Source organism: Pseudophryne corroboree, unplaced genomic scaffold (genome assembly GCF_028390025.1).
Source record: "Pseudophryne corroboree isolate aPseCor3 unplaced genomic scaffold, aPseCor3.hap2 scaffold_1019, whole genome shotgun sequence".
In the NCBI taxonomy this organism is placed as follows: Eukaryota; Metazoa; Chordata; class Amphibia; order Anura; family Myobatrachidae; genus Pseudophryne; species Pseudophryne corroboree.
In genome coordinates this window covers 126,621-141,878 of record NW_026967646.1, presented here as the reverse complement: position 1 = coordinate 141,878, position 15,258 = coordinate 126,621, and positions in this window count along the sequence as shown.

Genomic DNA, 15,258 nt, shown 5'->3' with positions numbered 1-15,258 from the left:
TTCTCCCAAACGAAGGACACTAGAAAGAAAATTTTAAAGCCTCCTGTTAGGCCATCATCTACACGACATAGCCCTGAATTTTCCAATGCGCAGCTCTTTGCAAAAGAGAGATATTGGCAAGGAAAAGCTGTCTTGTACTATTGCATTTTTCTCCCAAACGAAGGACACTAGAAAGAACATTTTAAAGCCTCCTGTTAGGCCATCATCTACACGACATAGCCCTGAATTTTCCAATGCGCAGCTCTTTGCAAAAGAGAGATATTGGCAAGGAAAAGCTGTCTTGTACCATTGCATTTTTCTCCCAAACGAAGGACACTAGAAAGAACATTTTAAAGCCTCCTGTTAGGCCATCATCTACACGACATAGCCCTGAATTTTCCAATGCGCAGCTCTTTGCAATAGAGAGATATTGGCAAGGAAAAGCTGTCTTGTACCATTGCATTTTTCTCCCAAACGAAGGACACTAGAAAGAAAATTTTAAAGCCTCCTGTTAGGCCATCATCTACACGACATAGCCCTGAATTTTCCAATGCGCAGCTCTTTGCAAAAGAGAGATATTGGCAAGGAAAAGCTGTCTTGTACCTTTGCATTTTTCTCCCAAACGAAGGAAACTAGAAAGAAAATTTTAAAGCCTCCTGTTAGGCCATCATCTACACGACATAGCCCTGAATCTTCCAATGCGCAGCTCTTTGCAAAAGAGAGATATTGGCAAGGAAAAGCTGTCTTGTACCATTGCATTTTTCTCCCAAACGAAGGACACTAGAAAGAAAATTTTAAAGCCTCCTGTTAGGCCATCATCTACACGACATAGCCCTGAATTTTCCAATGCGTAGCTCTTTGCAAAAGAGAGATATTGGCAAGGAAAAGCTGTCTTGTACCTTTGCATTTTTCTCCCAAACGAAGGACGCTAGAAAGAAAATTTTAAAGCCTCCTGTTAGGCCATCATCTACACGACATAGCCCTGAATTTTCCAATGCGCAGCTCTTTGCAAAAGAGAGATATTGGCAAGGAAAAGCTGTCTTGTACCTTTGCATTTTTCTCCCAAACGAAGGAAACTAGAAAGAAAATTTTAAAGCCTCCTGTTAGGCCATCATCTACACGACATAGCCCTGAATTTTCCAATGCGCAGCTCTTTGCAAAAGAGAGATATTGGCAAGGAAAAGCTGTCTTGTACCATTGCATTTTTCTCCCAAACGAAGGACACTAGAAAGAAAATTTTAAAGCCTCCTGTTAGGCCATCATCTACACGACATAGCCCTGAATTTTCCAATGCGTAGCTCTTTGCAAAAGAGAGATATTGGCAAGGAGAAGCCGTCTTGTACCTTTGCATTTTTCTCCCAAACGAAGGACGCTAGAAAGAAAATTTTAAAGCCTCCTGTTAGGCCATCATCTACACGACATAGCCCTGAATTTTCCAATGCGCAGCTCTTTGCAAAAGAGAGATATTGGCAAGGAAAAGCTGTCTTGTACCTTTGCATTTTTCTCCCAAACGAAGGTCACTAGAAAGAAAATTTTAAAGCCTCCTGTTAGGCCATCATCTACACGACATAGCCCTGAATTTTCCAATGCGTAGCTCTTTGCAAAAGAGAGATATTGGCAAGGAAAAGCTGTCTTGTACCTTTGCATTTTTCTCCCAAACGAAGGACACTAGAAAGAAAATTTTAAAGCCTCCTGTTAGGCCATCATCTACACGACATAGCCCTGAATTTTCCAATGCGCAGCTCTTTGCAAAAGAGAGATATTGGCAAGGAAAAGCTGTTTTGTACCATTGCATTTTTCTCCCAAACGAAGGACACTAGAAAGAAAATTTTAAAGCCTCCTGTTAGGCCATCATCTACACGACATAGCCCTGAATTTTCCAATGCGTAGCTCTTTGCAAAAGAGAGATATTGGCAAGGAAAAGCTGTCTTGTACCTTTGCATTTTTCTCCCAAACGAAGGACACTAGAAAGAAAATTTTAAAGCCTCCTGTTAGGCCATCATCTACACGACATAGCCCTGAATTTTCCAATGCGCAGCTCTTTGCAAAAGAGAGATATTGGCAAGGAAAAGCTGTCTTGTACCATTGCATTTTTCTCCCAAACGAAGGTCACTAGAAAGAAAATTTTAAAGCCTCCTGTTAGGCCATCATCTACACGACATAGCCCTGAATTTTCCAATGCGTAGCTCTTTGCAAAAGAGAGATATTGGCAAGGAAAAGCTGTCTTGTACCTTTGCATTTTTCTCCCAAACGAAGGACACTAGAAAGAAAATTTTAAAGCCTCCTGTTAGGCCATCATCTACACGACATAGCCCTGAATTTTCCAATGCGCAGCTCTTTGCAAAAGAGAGATATTGGCAAGGAAAAGCTGTCTTGTACCATTGCATTTTTCTCCCAAACGAAGGACACTAGAAAGAACATTTTAAAGCCTCCTGTTAGGCCATCATCTACACGACATAGCCCTGAATTTTCCAATGCGCAGCTCTTTGCAAAAGAGAGATATTGGCAAGGAAAAGCTGTCTTGTACCTTTGCATTTTTCTCCCAAACGAAGGTCACTAGAAAGAAAATTTTAAAGCCTCCTGTTAGGCCATCATCTACACGACATAGCCCTGAATTTTCCAATGCGCAGCTCTTTGCAAAAGAGAGATATTGGCAAGGAAAAGCTGTCTTGTACCATTGCATTTTTCTCCCAAACGAAGGACACTAGAAAGAACATTTTAAAGCCTCCTGTTAGGCCATCATCTACACGACATAGCCCTGAATTTTCCAATGCGCAGCTCTTTGCAAAAGAGATATATTGGCAAGGAAAAGCTGTCTTGTACCATTGCATTTTTCTCCCAAACGAAGGACACTAGAAAGAACATTTTAAAGCCTCCTGTTAGGCCATCATCTACACGACATAGCCCTGAATTTTCCAATGCGCAGCTCTTTGCAATAGAGAGATATTGGCAAGGAAAAGCTGTCTTGTACCATTGCATTTTTCTCCCAAACGAAGGACACTAGAAAGAAAATTTTAAAGCCTCCTGTTAGGCCATCATCTACACGACATAGCCCTGAATTTTCCAATGCGCAGCTCTTTGCAAAAGAGAGATATTGGCAAGGAAAAGCTGTCTTGTACCTTTGCATTTTTCTCCCAAACGAAGGAAACTAGAAAGAAAATTTTAAAGCCTCCTGTTAGGCCATCATCTACACGACATAGCCCTGAATTTTCCAATGCGCAGCTCTTTGCAAAAGAGAGATATTGGCAAGGAAAAGCTGTCTTGTACCATTGCATTTTTCTCCCAAACGAAGGACACTAGAAAGAAAATTTTAAAGCCTCCTGTTAGGCCATCATCTACACGACATAGCCCTGAATTTTCCAATGCGCAGCTCTTTGCAAAAGAGAGATATTGGCAAGGAAAAGCTGTCTTGTACCTTTGCATTTTTCTCCCAAACGAAGGTCACTAGAAAGAAAATTTTAAAGCCTCCTGTTAGGCCATCATCTACACGACATAGCCCTGAATTTTCCAATGCGTAGCTCTTTGCAAAAGAGAGATATTGGCAAGGAAAAGCTGTCTTGTACCTTTGCATTTTTCTCCCAAACGAAGGACACTAGAAAGAACATTTTAAAGCCTCCTGTTAGGCCATCATCTACACGACATAGCCCTGAATTTTCCAATGCGCAGCTCTTTGCAAAAGAGATATATTGGCAAGGAAAAGCTGTCTTGTACCATTGCATTTTTCTCCCAAACGAAGGTCACTAGAAAGAAAATTTTAAAGCCTCCTGTTAGGCCATCATCTACACGACATAGCCCTGAATTTTCCAATGCGCAGCTCTTTGCAAAAGAGAGATATTGGCAAGGAAAAGCTGTCTTGTACCTTTGCATTTTTCTCCCAAACGAAGGACACTAGAAAGAAAATTTTAAAGCCTCCTGTTAGGCCATCATCTACACGACATAGCCCTGAATTTTCCAATGCGCAGCTCTTTGCAAAAGAGAGATATTGGCAAGGAAAAGCTGTCTTGTACCATTGCATTTTTCTCCCAAACGAAGGAAACTAGAAAGAACATTTTAAAGCCTCCTGTTAGGCCATCATCTACACGACATAGCCCTGAATTTTCCAATGCGCAGCTCTTTGCAAAAGAGAGATATTGGCAAGGAAAAGCTGTCTTGTACCTTTGCATTTTTCTCCCAAACGAAGGTCACTAGAAAGAAAATTTTAAAGCCTCCTGTTAGGCCATCACCTACACGACATAGCCCTGAATTTTCCAATGCGCAGCTCTTTGCAAAAGAGAGATATTGGCAAGGAAAAGCTGTCTTGTACCATTGCATTTTTCTCCCAAACGAAGGACACTAGAAAGAAAATTTTAAAGCCTCCTGTTAGGCCATCATCTACACGACATAGCCCTGAATTTTCCAATGCGCAGCTCTTTGCAAAAGAGAGATATTGGCAAGGAAAAGCTGTCTTGTACCATTGCATTTTTCTCCCAAACGAAGGACACTAGAAAGAACATTTTAAAGCCTCCTGTTAGGCCATCATCTACACGACATAGCCCTGAATTTTCCAATGCGCAGCTCTTTGCAAAAGAGATATATTGGCAAGGAAAAGCTGTCTTGTACCATTGCATTTTTCTCCCAAACGAAGGACACTAGAAAGAACATTTTAAAGCCTCCTGTTAGGCCATCATCTACACGACATAGCCCTGAATTTTCCAATGCGCAGCTCTTTGCAATAGAGAGATATTGGCAAGGAAAAGCTGTCTTGTACCTTTGCATTTTTCTCCCAAACGAAGGACACTAGAAAGAAAATTTTAAAGCCTCCTGTTAGACCATCATCTACACGACATAGCCCTGAATTTTCCAATGCGCAGCTCTTTGCAAAAGAGAGATATTGGCAAGGAAAAGCTGTCTTGTACCATTGCATTTTTCTCCCAAACGAAGGACACTAGAAAGAACATTTTAAAGCCTCCTGTTAGGCCATCATCTACACGACATAGCCCTGAATTTTCCAATGCGCAGCTCTTTGCAAAAGAGAGATATTGGCAAGGAAAAGCTGTCTTGTACCATTGCATTTTTCTCCCAAACGAAGGACACTAGAAAGAACATTTTAAAGCCTCCTGTTAGGCCATCATCTACACGACATAGCCCTGAATTTTCCAAAGCGCAGCTCTTTGCAATAGAGAGATATTGGCAAGGAAAAGCTGTCTTGTACCATTGCATTTTTCTCCCAAACGAAGGACACTAGAAAGAAAATTTTAAAGCCTCCTGTTAGGCCATCATCTACACGACATAGCACTGAATTTTCCAATGCGCAGCTCTTTGCAAAAGAGAGATATTGGCAAGGAAAAGCTGTCTTGTACCTTTGCATTTTTCTCCCAAACGAAGGAAACTAGAAAGAAAATTTTAAAGCCTCCTGTTAGGCCATCATCTACACGACATAGCCCTGAATTTTCCAATGCGCAGCTCTTTGCAAAAGAGAGATATTGGCAAGGAAAAGCTGTCTTGTACCATTGCATTTTTCTCCCAAACGAAGGACACTAGAAAGAAAATTTTAAAGCCTCCTGTTAGGCCATCATCTACACGACATAGCCCTGAATTTTCCAATGCGCAGCTCTTTGCAAAAGAGAGATATTGGCAAGGAAAAGCTGTCTTGTACCTTTGCATTTTTCTCCCAAACGAAGGTCACTAGAAAGAAAATTTTAAAGCCTCCTGTTAGGCCATCATCTACACGACATAGCCCTGAATTTTCCAATGCGTAGCTCTTTGCAAAAGAGAGATATTGGCAAGGAAAAGCTGTCTTGTACCTTTGCATTTTTCTCCCAAACGAAGGACACTAGAAAGAAAATTTTAAAGCCTCCTGTTAGGCCATCATCTACACGACATAGCCCTGAATTTTCCAATGCGCAGCTCTTTGCAAAAGAGAGATATTGGCAAGGAAAAGCTGTCTTGTACCATTGCATTTTTCTCCCAAACGAAGGACACTAGAAAGAACATTTTAAAGCCTGCTGTTAGGCCATCATCTACACGACATAGCCCTGAATTTTCCAATGCGCAGCTCTTTGCAAAAGAGAGATATTGGCAAGGAAAAGCTGTCTTGTACCATTGCATTTTTCTCCCAAACGAAGGACACTAGAAAGAAAATTTTAAAGCCTCCTGTTAGGCCATCATCTACACGACATAGCCCTGAATTTTCCAATGCGCAGCTCTTTGCAAAAGAGAGATATTGGCAAGGAAAAGCTGTCTTGTACCATTGCATTTTTCTCCCAAACGAAGGACACTAGAAAGAACATTTTAAAGCCTCCTGTTAGGCCATCATCTACACGACATAGCCCTGAATTTTCCAATGCGCAGCTCTTTGCAAAAGAGAGATATTGGCAAGGAAAAGCTGTCTTGTACCTTTGCATTTTTCTCCCAAACGAAGGACGCTAGAAAGAAATTTTTAAAGCCTCCTGTTAGGCCATCATCTACACGACATAGCCCTGAATTTTCCAATGCGCAGCTCTTTGCAAAAGAGAGATATTGGCAAGGAAAAGCTGTCTTGTACCTTTGCATTTTTCTCCCAAACGAAGGAAACTAGAAAGAAAATTTTAAAGCCTCCTGTTAGGCCATCATCTACACGACATAGCCCTGAATTTTCCAATGCGCAGCTCTTTGCAAAAGAGAGATATTGGCAAGGAAAAGCTGTCTTGTACCATTGCATTTTTCTCCCAAACGAAGGACACTAGAAAGAAAATTTTAAAGCCTCCTGTTAGGCCATCATCTACACGACATAGCCCTGAATTTTCCAATGCGTAGCTCTTTGCAAAAGAGAGATATTGGCAAGGAGAAGCCGTCTTGTACCTTTGCATTTTTCTCCCAAACGAAGGAAACTAGAAAGAAAATTTTAAAGCCTCCTGTTAGGCCATCATCTACACGACATAGCCCTGAATTTTCCAATGCGCAGCTCTTTGCAAAAGAGAGATATTGGCAAGGAAAAGCTGTCTTGTACCATTGCATTTTTCTCCCAAACGAAGGACACTAGAAAGAACATTTTAAAGCCTCCTGTTAGGCCATCATCTACACGACATAGCCCTGAATTTTCCAATGCGCAGCTCTTTGCAATAGAGAGATATTGGCAAGGAAAAGCTGTCTTGTACCATTGCATTTTTCTCCCAAACGAAGGACACTAGAAAGAAAATTTTAAAGCCTCCTGTTAGGCCATCATCTACACGACATAGCCCTGAATTTTCCAATGCGCAGCTCTTTGCAAAAGAGAGATATTGGCAAGGAAAAGCTGTCTTGTACCTTTGCATTTTTCTCCCAAACGAAGGTCACTAGAAAGAAAATTTTAAAGCCTCCTGTTAGGCCATCATCTACACGACATAGCCCTGAATTTTCCAATGCGCAGCTCTTTGCAAAAGAGAGATATTGGCAAGGAAAAGCTGTCTTGTACCATTGCATTTTTCTCCCAAACGAAGGACACTAGAAAGAACATTTTAAAGCCTCCTGTTAGGCCATCATCTACACGACATAGCCCTGAATTTTCCAATGCGCAGCTCTTTGCAAAAGAGATATATTGGCAAGGAAAAGCTGTCTTGTACCATTGCATTTTTCTCCCAAACGAAGGACACTAGAAAGAACATTTTAAAGCCTCCTGTTAGGCCATCATCTACACGACATAGCCCTGAATTTTCCAATGCGCAGCTCTTTGCAATAGAGAGATATTGGCAAGGAAAAGCTGTCTTGTACCATTGCATTTTTCTCCCAAACGAAGGACACTAGAAAGAAAATTTTAAAGCCTCCTGTTAGGCCATCATCTACACGACATAGCCCTGAATTTTCCAATGCGCAGCTCTTTGCAAAAGAGAGATATTGGCAAGGAAAAGCTGTCTTGTACCTTTGCATTTTTCTCCCAAACGAAGGAAACTAGAAAGAAAATTTTAAAGCCTCCTGTTAGGCCATCATCTACACGACATAGCCCTGAATTTTCCAATGCGCAGCTCTTTGCAAAAGAGAGATATTGGCAAGGAAAAGCTGTCTTGTACCATTGCATTTTTCTCCCAAACGAAGGACACTAGAAAGAAAATTTTAAAGCCTCCTGTTAGGCCATCATCTACACGACATAGCCCTGAATTTTCCAATGCGCAGCTCTTTGCAAAAGAGAGATATTGGCAAGGAAAAGCTGTCTTGTACCTTTGCATTTTTCTCCCAAACGAAGGTCACTAGAAAGAAAATTTTAAAGCCTCCTGTTAGGCCATCATCTACACGACATAGCCCTGAATTTTCCAATGCGTAGCTCTTTGCAAAAGAGAGATATTGGCAAGGAAAAGCTGTCTTGTACCTTTGCATTTTTCTCCCAAACGAAGGACACTAGAAAGAAAATTTTAAAGCCTCCTGTTAGGCCATCATCTACACGACATAGCCCTGAATTTTCCAATGCGCAGCTCTTTGCAAAAGAGAGATATTGGCAAGGAAAAGCTGTCTTGTACCATTGCATTTTTCTCCCAAACGAAGGACACTAGAAAGAAAATTTTAAAGCCTCCTGTTAGGCCATCATCTACACGACATAGCCCTGAATTTTCCAATGCGTAGCTCTTTGCAAAAGAGAGATATTGGCAAGGAAAAGCTGTCTTGTACCTTTGCATTTTTCTCCCAAACGAAGGACACTAGAAAGAAAATTTTAAAGCCTCCTGTTAGGCCATCATCTACACGACATAGCCCTGAATTTTCCAATGCGCAGCTCTTTGCAAAAGAGAGATATTGGCAAGGAAAAGCTGTCTTGTACCTTTGCATTTTTCTCCCAAACGAAGGTCACTAGAAAGAAAATTTTAAAGCCTCCTGTTAGGCCATCATCTACACGACATAGCCCTGAATTTTCCAATGCGCAGCTCTTTGCAAAAGAGAGATATTGGCAAGGAAAAGCTGTCTTGTACCTTTGCATTTTTCTCCCAAACGAAGGACACTAGAAAGAAAATTTTAAAGCCTCCTGTTAGGCCATCATCTACACGACATAGCCCTGAATTTTCCAATGCGCAGCTCTTTGCAAAAGAGAGATATTGGCAAGGAAAAGCTGTCTTGTACCATTGCATTTTTCTCCCAAACGAAGGAAACTAGAAAGAACATTTTAAAGCCTCCTGTTAGGCCATCATCTACACGACATAGCCCTGAATTTTCCAATGCGCAGCTCTTTGCAAAAGAGAGATATTGGCAAGGAAAAGCTGTCTTGTACCTTTGCATTTTTCTCCCAAACGAAGGTCACTAGAAAGAAAATTTTAAAGCCTCCTGTTAGGCCATCACCTACACGACATAGCCCTGAATTTTCCAATGCGCAGCTCTTTGCAAAAGAGAGATATTGGCAAGGAAAAGCTGTCTTGTACCATTGCATTTTTCTCCCAAACGAAGGACACTAGAAAGAAAATTTTAAAGCCTCCTGTTAGGCCATCATCTACACGACATAGCCCTGAATTTTCCAATGCGCAGCTCTTTGCAAAAGAGAGATATTGGCAAGGAAAAGCTGTCTTGTACCATTGCATTTTTCTCCCAAACGAAGGACACTAGAAAGAACATTTTAAAGCCTCCTGTTAGGCCATCATCTACACGACATAGCCCTGAATTTTCCAATGCGCAGCTCTTTGCAAAAGAGATATATTGGCAAGGAAAAGCTGTCTTGTACCATTGCATTTTTCTCCCAAACGAAGGACACTAGAAAGAACATTTTAAAGCCTCCTGTTAGGCCATCATCTACACGACATAGCCCTGAATTTTCCAATGCGCAGCTCTTTGCAATAGAGAGATATTGGCAAGGAAAAGCTGTCTTGTACCTTTGCATTTTTCTCCCAAACGAAGGACACTAGAAAGAAAATTTTAAAGCCTCCTGTTAGACCATCATCTACACGACATAGCCCTGAATTTTCCAATGCGCAGCTCTTTGCAAAAGAGAGATATTGGCAAGGAAAAGCTGTCTTGTACCATTGCATTTTTCTCCCAAACGAAGGACACTAGAAAGAACATTTTAAAGCCTGCTGTTAGGCCATCATCTACACGACATAGCCCTGAATTTTCCAATGCGCAGCTCTTTGCAAAAGAGAGATATTGGCAAGGAAAAGCTGTCTTGTACCATTGCATTTTTCTCCCAAACGAAGGACACTAGAAAGAAAATTTTAAAGCCTCCTGTTAGGCCATCATCTACACGACATAGCCCTGAATTTTCCAATGCGCAGCTCTTTGCAAAAGAGAGATATTGGCAAGGAAAAGCTGTCTTGTACCATTGCATTTTTCTCCCAAACGAAGGACACTAGAAAGAACATTTTAAAGCCTCCTGTTAGGCCATCATCTACACGACATAGCCCTGAATTTTCCAATGCGCAGCTCTTTGCAAAAGAGAGATATTGGCAAGGAAAAGCTGTCTTGTACCATTGCATTTTTCTCCCAAACGAAGGACACTAGAAAGAACATTTTAAAGCCTCCTGTTAGGCCATCATCTACACGACATAGCCCTGAATTTTCCAAAGCGCAGCTCTTTGCAATAGAGAGATATTGGCAAGGAAAAGCTGTCTTGTACCATTGCATTTTTCTCCCAAACGAAGGACACTAGAAAGAAAATTTTAAAGCCTCCTGTTAGGCCATCATCTACACGACATAGCACTGAATTTTCCAATGCGCAGCTCTTTGCAAAAGAGAGATATTGGCAAGGAAAAGCTGTCTTGTACCTTTGCATTTTTCTCCCAAACGAAGGAAACTAGAAAGAAAATTTTAAAGCCTCCTGTTAGGCCATCATCTACACGACATAGCCCTGAATTTTCCAATGCGCAGCTCTTTGCAAAAGAGAGATATTGGCAAGGAAAAGCTGTCTTGTACCATTGCATTTTTCTCCCAAACGAAGGACACTAGAAAGAAAATTTTAAAGCCTCCTGTTAGGCCATCATCTACACGACATAGCCCTGAATTTTCCAATGCGCAGCTCTTTGCAAAAGAGAGATATTGGCAAGGAAAAGCTGTCTTGTACCTTTGCATTTTTCTCCCAAACGAAGGTCACTAGAAAGAAAATTTTAAAGCCTCCTGTTAGGCCATCATCTACACGACATATCCCTGAATTTTCCAATGCGTAGCTCTTTGCAAAAGAGAGATATTGGCAAGGAAAAGCTGTCTTGTACCTTTGCATTTTTCTCCCAAACGAAGGACACTAGAAAGAAAATTTTAAAGCCTCCTGTTAGGCCATCATCTACACGACATAGCCCTGAATTTTCCAATGCGCAGCTCTTTGCAAAAGAGAGATATTGGCAAGGAAAAGCTGTCTTGTACCATTGCATTTTTCTCCCAAACGAAGGACACTAGAAAGAACATTTTAAAGCCTGCTGTTAGGCCATCATCTACACGACATAGCCCTGAATTTTCCAATGCGCAGCTCTTTGCAAAAGAGAGATATTGGCAAGGAAAAGCTGTCTTGTACCATTGCATTTTTCTCCCAAACGAAGGACACTAGAAAGAAAATTTTAAAGCCTCCTGTTAGGCCATCATCTACACGACATAGCCCTGAATTTTCCAATGCGCAGCTCTTTGCAAAAGAGAGATATTGGCAAGGAAAAGCTGTCTTGTACCATTGCATTTTTCTCCCAAACGAAGGACACTAGAAAGAACATTTTAAAGCCTCCTGTTAGGCCATCATCTACACGACATAGCCCTGAATTTTCCAATGCGCAGCTCTTTGCAAAAGAGAGATATTGGCAAGGAAAAGCTGTCTTGTACCTTTGCATTTTTCTCCCAAACGAAGGACGCTAGAAAGAAATTTTTAAAGCCTCCTGTTAGGCCATCATCTACACGACATAGCCCTGAATTTTCCAATGCGCAGCTCTTTGCAAAAGAGAGATATTGGCAAGGAAAAGCTGTCTTGTACCTTTGCATTTTTCTCCCAAACGAAGGAAACTAGAAAGAAAATTTTAAAGCCTCCTGTTAGGCCATCATCTACACGACATAGCCCTGAATTTTCCAATGCGCAGCTCTTTGCAAAAGAGAGATATTGGCAAGGAAAAGCTGTCTTGTACCATTGCATTTTTCTCCCAAACGAAGGACACTAGAAAGAAAATTTTAAAGCCTCCTGTTAGGCCATCATCTACACGACATAGCCCTGAATTTTCCAATGCGTAGCTCTTTGCAAAAGAGAGATATTGGCAAGGAGAAGCCGTCTTGTACCTTTGCATTTTTCTCCCAAACGAAGGAAACTAGAAAGAAAATTTTAAAGCCTCCTGTTAGGCCATCATCTACACGACATAGCCCTGAATTTTCCAATGCGCAGCTCTTTGCAAAAGAGAGATATTGGCAAGGAAAAGCTGTCTTGTACCATTGCATTTTTCTCCCAAACGAAGGACACTAGAAAGAACATTTTAAAGCCTCCTGTTAGGCCATCATCTACACGACATAGCCCTGAATTTTCCAATGCGCAGCTCTTTGCAATAGAGAGATATTGGCAAGGAAAAGCTGTCTTGTACCATTGCATTTTTCTCCCAAACGAAGGACACTAGAAAGAAAATTTTAAAGCCTCCTGTTAGGCCATCATCTACACGACATAGCCCTGAATTTTCCAATGCGCAGCTCTTTGCAAAAGAGAGATATTGGCAAGGAAAAGCTGTCTTGTACCATTGCATTTTTCTCCCAAACGAAGGACACTAGAAAGAACATTTTAAAGCCTCCTGTTAGGCCATCATCTACACGACATAGCCCTGAATTTTCCAATGCGCAGCTCTTTGCAAAAGAGAGATATTGGCAAGGAAAAGCTGTCTTGTACCTTTGCATTTTTCTCCCAAACGAAGGTCACTAGAAAGAAAATTTTAAAGCCTCCTGTTAGGCCATCATCTACACGACATAGCCCTGAATTTTCCAATGCGCAGCTCTTTGCAAAAGAGAGATATTGGCAAGGAAAAGCTGTCTTGTACCATTGCATTTTTCTCCCAAACGAAGGACACTAGAAAGAAAATTTTAAAGCCTCCTGTTAGGCCATCATCTACACGACATAGCCCTGAATTTTCCAATGCGTAGCTCTTTGCAAAAGAGAGATATTGGCAAGGAAAAGCTGTCTTGTACCTTTGCATTTTTCTCCCAAACGAAGGACACTAGAAAGAAAATTTTAAAGCCTCCTGTTAGGCCATCATCTACACGACATAGCCCTGAATTTTCCAATGCGCAGCTCTTTGCAAAAGAGAGATATTGGCAAGGAAAAGCTGTCTTGTACCTTTGCATTTTTCTCCCAAACGAAGGTCACTAGAAAGAAAATTTTAAAGCCTCCTGTTAGGCCATCATCTACACGACATAGCCCTGAATTTTCCAATGCGCAGCTCTTTGCAAAAGAGAGATATTGGCAAGGAAAAGCTGTCTTGTACCTTTGCATTTTTCTCCCAAACGAAGGACACTAGAAAGAAAATTTTAAAGCCTCCTGTTAGGCCATCATCTACACGACATAGCCCTGAATTTTCCAATGCGCAGCTCTTTGCAAAAGAGAGATATTGGCAAGGAAAAGCTGTCTTGTACCATTGCATTTTTCTCCCAAACGAAGGAAACTAGAAAGAACATTTTAAAGCCTCCTGTTAGGCCATCATCTACACGACATAGCCCTGAATTTTCCAATGCGCAGCTCTTTGCAAAAGAGAGATATTGGCAAGGAAAAGCTGTCTTGTACCTTTGCATTTTTCTCCCAAACGAAGGTCACTAGAAAGAAAATTTTAAAGCCTCCTGTTAGGCCATCACCTACACGACATAGCCCTGAATTTTCCAATGCGCAGCTCTTTGCAAAAGAGAGATATTGGCAAGGAAAAGCTGTCTTGTACCATTGCATTTTTCTCCCAAACGAAGGACACTAGAAAGAAAATTTTAAAGCCTCCTGTTAGGCCATCATCTACACGACATAGCCCTGAATTTTCCAATGCGCAGCTCTTTGCAAAAGAGAGATATTGGCAAGGAAAAGCTGTCTTGTACCATTGCATTTTTCTCCCAAACGAAGGACACTAGAAAGAACATTTTAAAGCCTCCTGTTAGGCCATCATCTACACGACATAGCCCTGAATTTTCCAATGCGCAGCTCTTTGCAAAAGAGATATATTGGCAAGGAAAAGCTGTCTTGTACCATTGCATTTTTCTCCCAAACGAAGGACACTAGAAAGAACATTTTAAAGCCTCCTGTTAGGCCATCATCTACACGACATAGCCCTGAATTTTCCAATGCGCAGCTCTTTGCAATAGAGAGATATTGGCAAGGAAAAGCTGTCTTGTACCTTTGCATTTTTCTCCCAAACGAAGGACACTAGAAAGAAAATTTTAAAGCCTCCTGTTAGACCATCATCTACACGACATAGCCCTGAATTTTCCAATGCGCAGCTCTTTGCAAAAGAGAGATATTGGCAAGGAAAAGCTGTCTTGTACCATTGCATTTTTCTCCCAAACGAAGGACACTAGAAAGAACATTTTAAAGCCTGCTGTTAGGCCATCATCTACACGACATAGCCCTGAATTTTCCAATGCGCAGCTCTTTGCAAAAGAGAGATATTGGCAAGGAAAAGCTGTCTTGTACCATTGCATTTTTCTCCCAAACGAAGGACACTAGAAAGAAAATTTTAAAGCCTCCTGTTAGGCCATCATCTACACGACATAGCCCTGAATTTTCCAATGCGCAGCTCTTTGCAAAAGAGAGATATTGGCAAGGAAAAGCTGTCTTGTACCATTGCATTTTTCTCCCAAACGAAGGACACTAGAAAGAACATTTTAAAGCCTCCTGTTAGGCCATCATCTACACGACATAGCCCTGAATTTTCCAATGCGCAGCTCTTTGCAAAAGAGAGATATTGGCAAGGAAAAGCTGTCTTGTACCATTGCATTTTTCTCCCAAACGAAGGACACTAGAAAGAACATTTTAAAGCCTCCTGTTAGGCCATCATCTACACGACATAGCCCTGAATTTTCCAAAGCGCAGCTCTTTGCAATAGAGAGATATTGGCAAGGAAAAGCTGTCTTGTACCATTGCATTTTTCTCCCAAACGAAGGACACTAGAAAGAAAATTTTAAAGCCTCCTGTTAGGCCATCATCTACACGACATAGCACTGAATTTTCCAATGCGCAGCTCTTTGCAAAAGAGAGATATTGGCAAGGAAAAGCTGTCTTGTACCTTTGCATTTTTCTCCCAAACGAAGGAAACTAGAAAGAAAATTTTAAAGCCTCCTGTTAGGCCATCATCTACACGACATAGCCCTGAATTTTCCAATGCGCAGCTCTTTGCAAAAGAGAGATATTGGCAAGGAAAAGCTGTCTTGTACCATTGCATTTTTCTCCCAAACGAA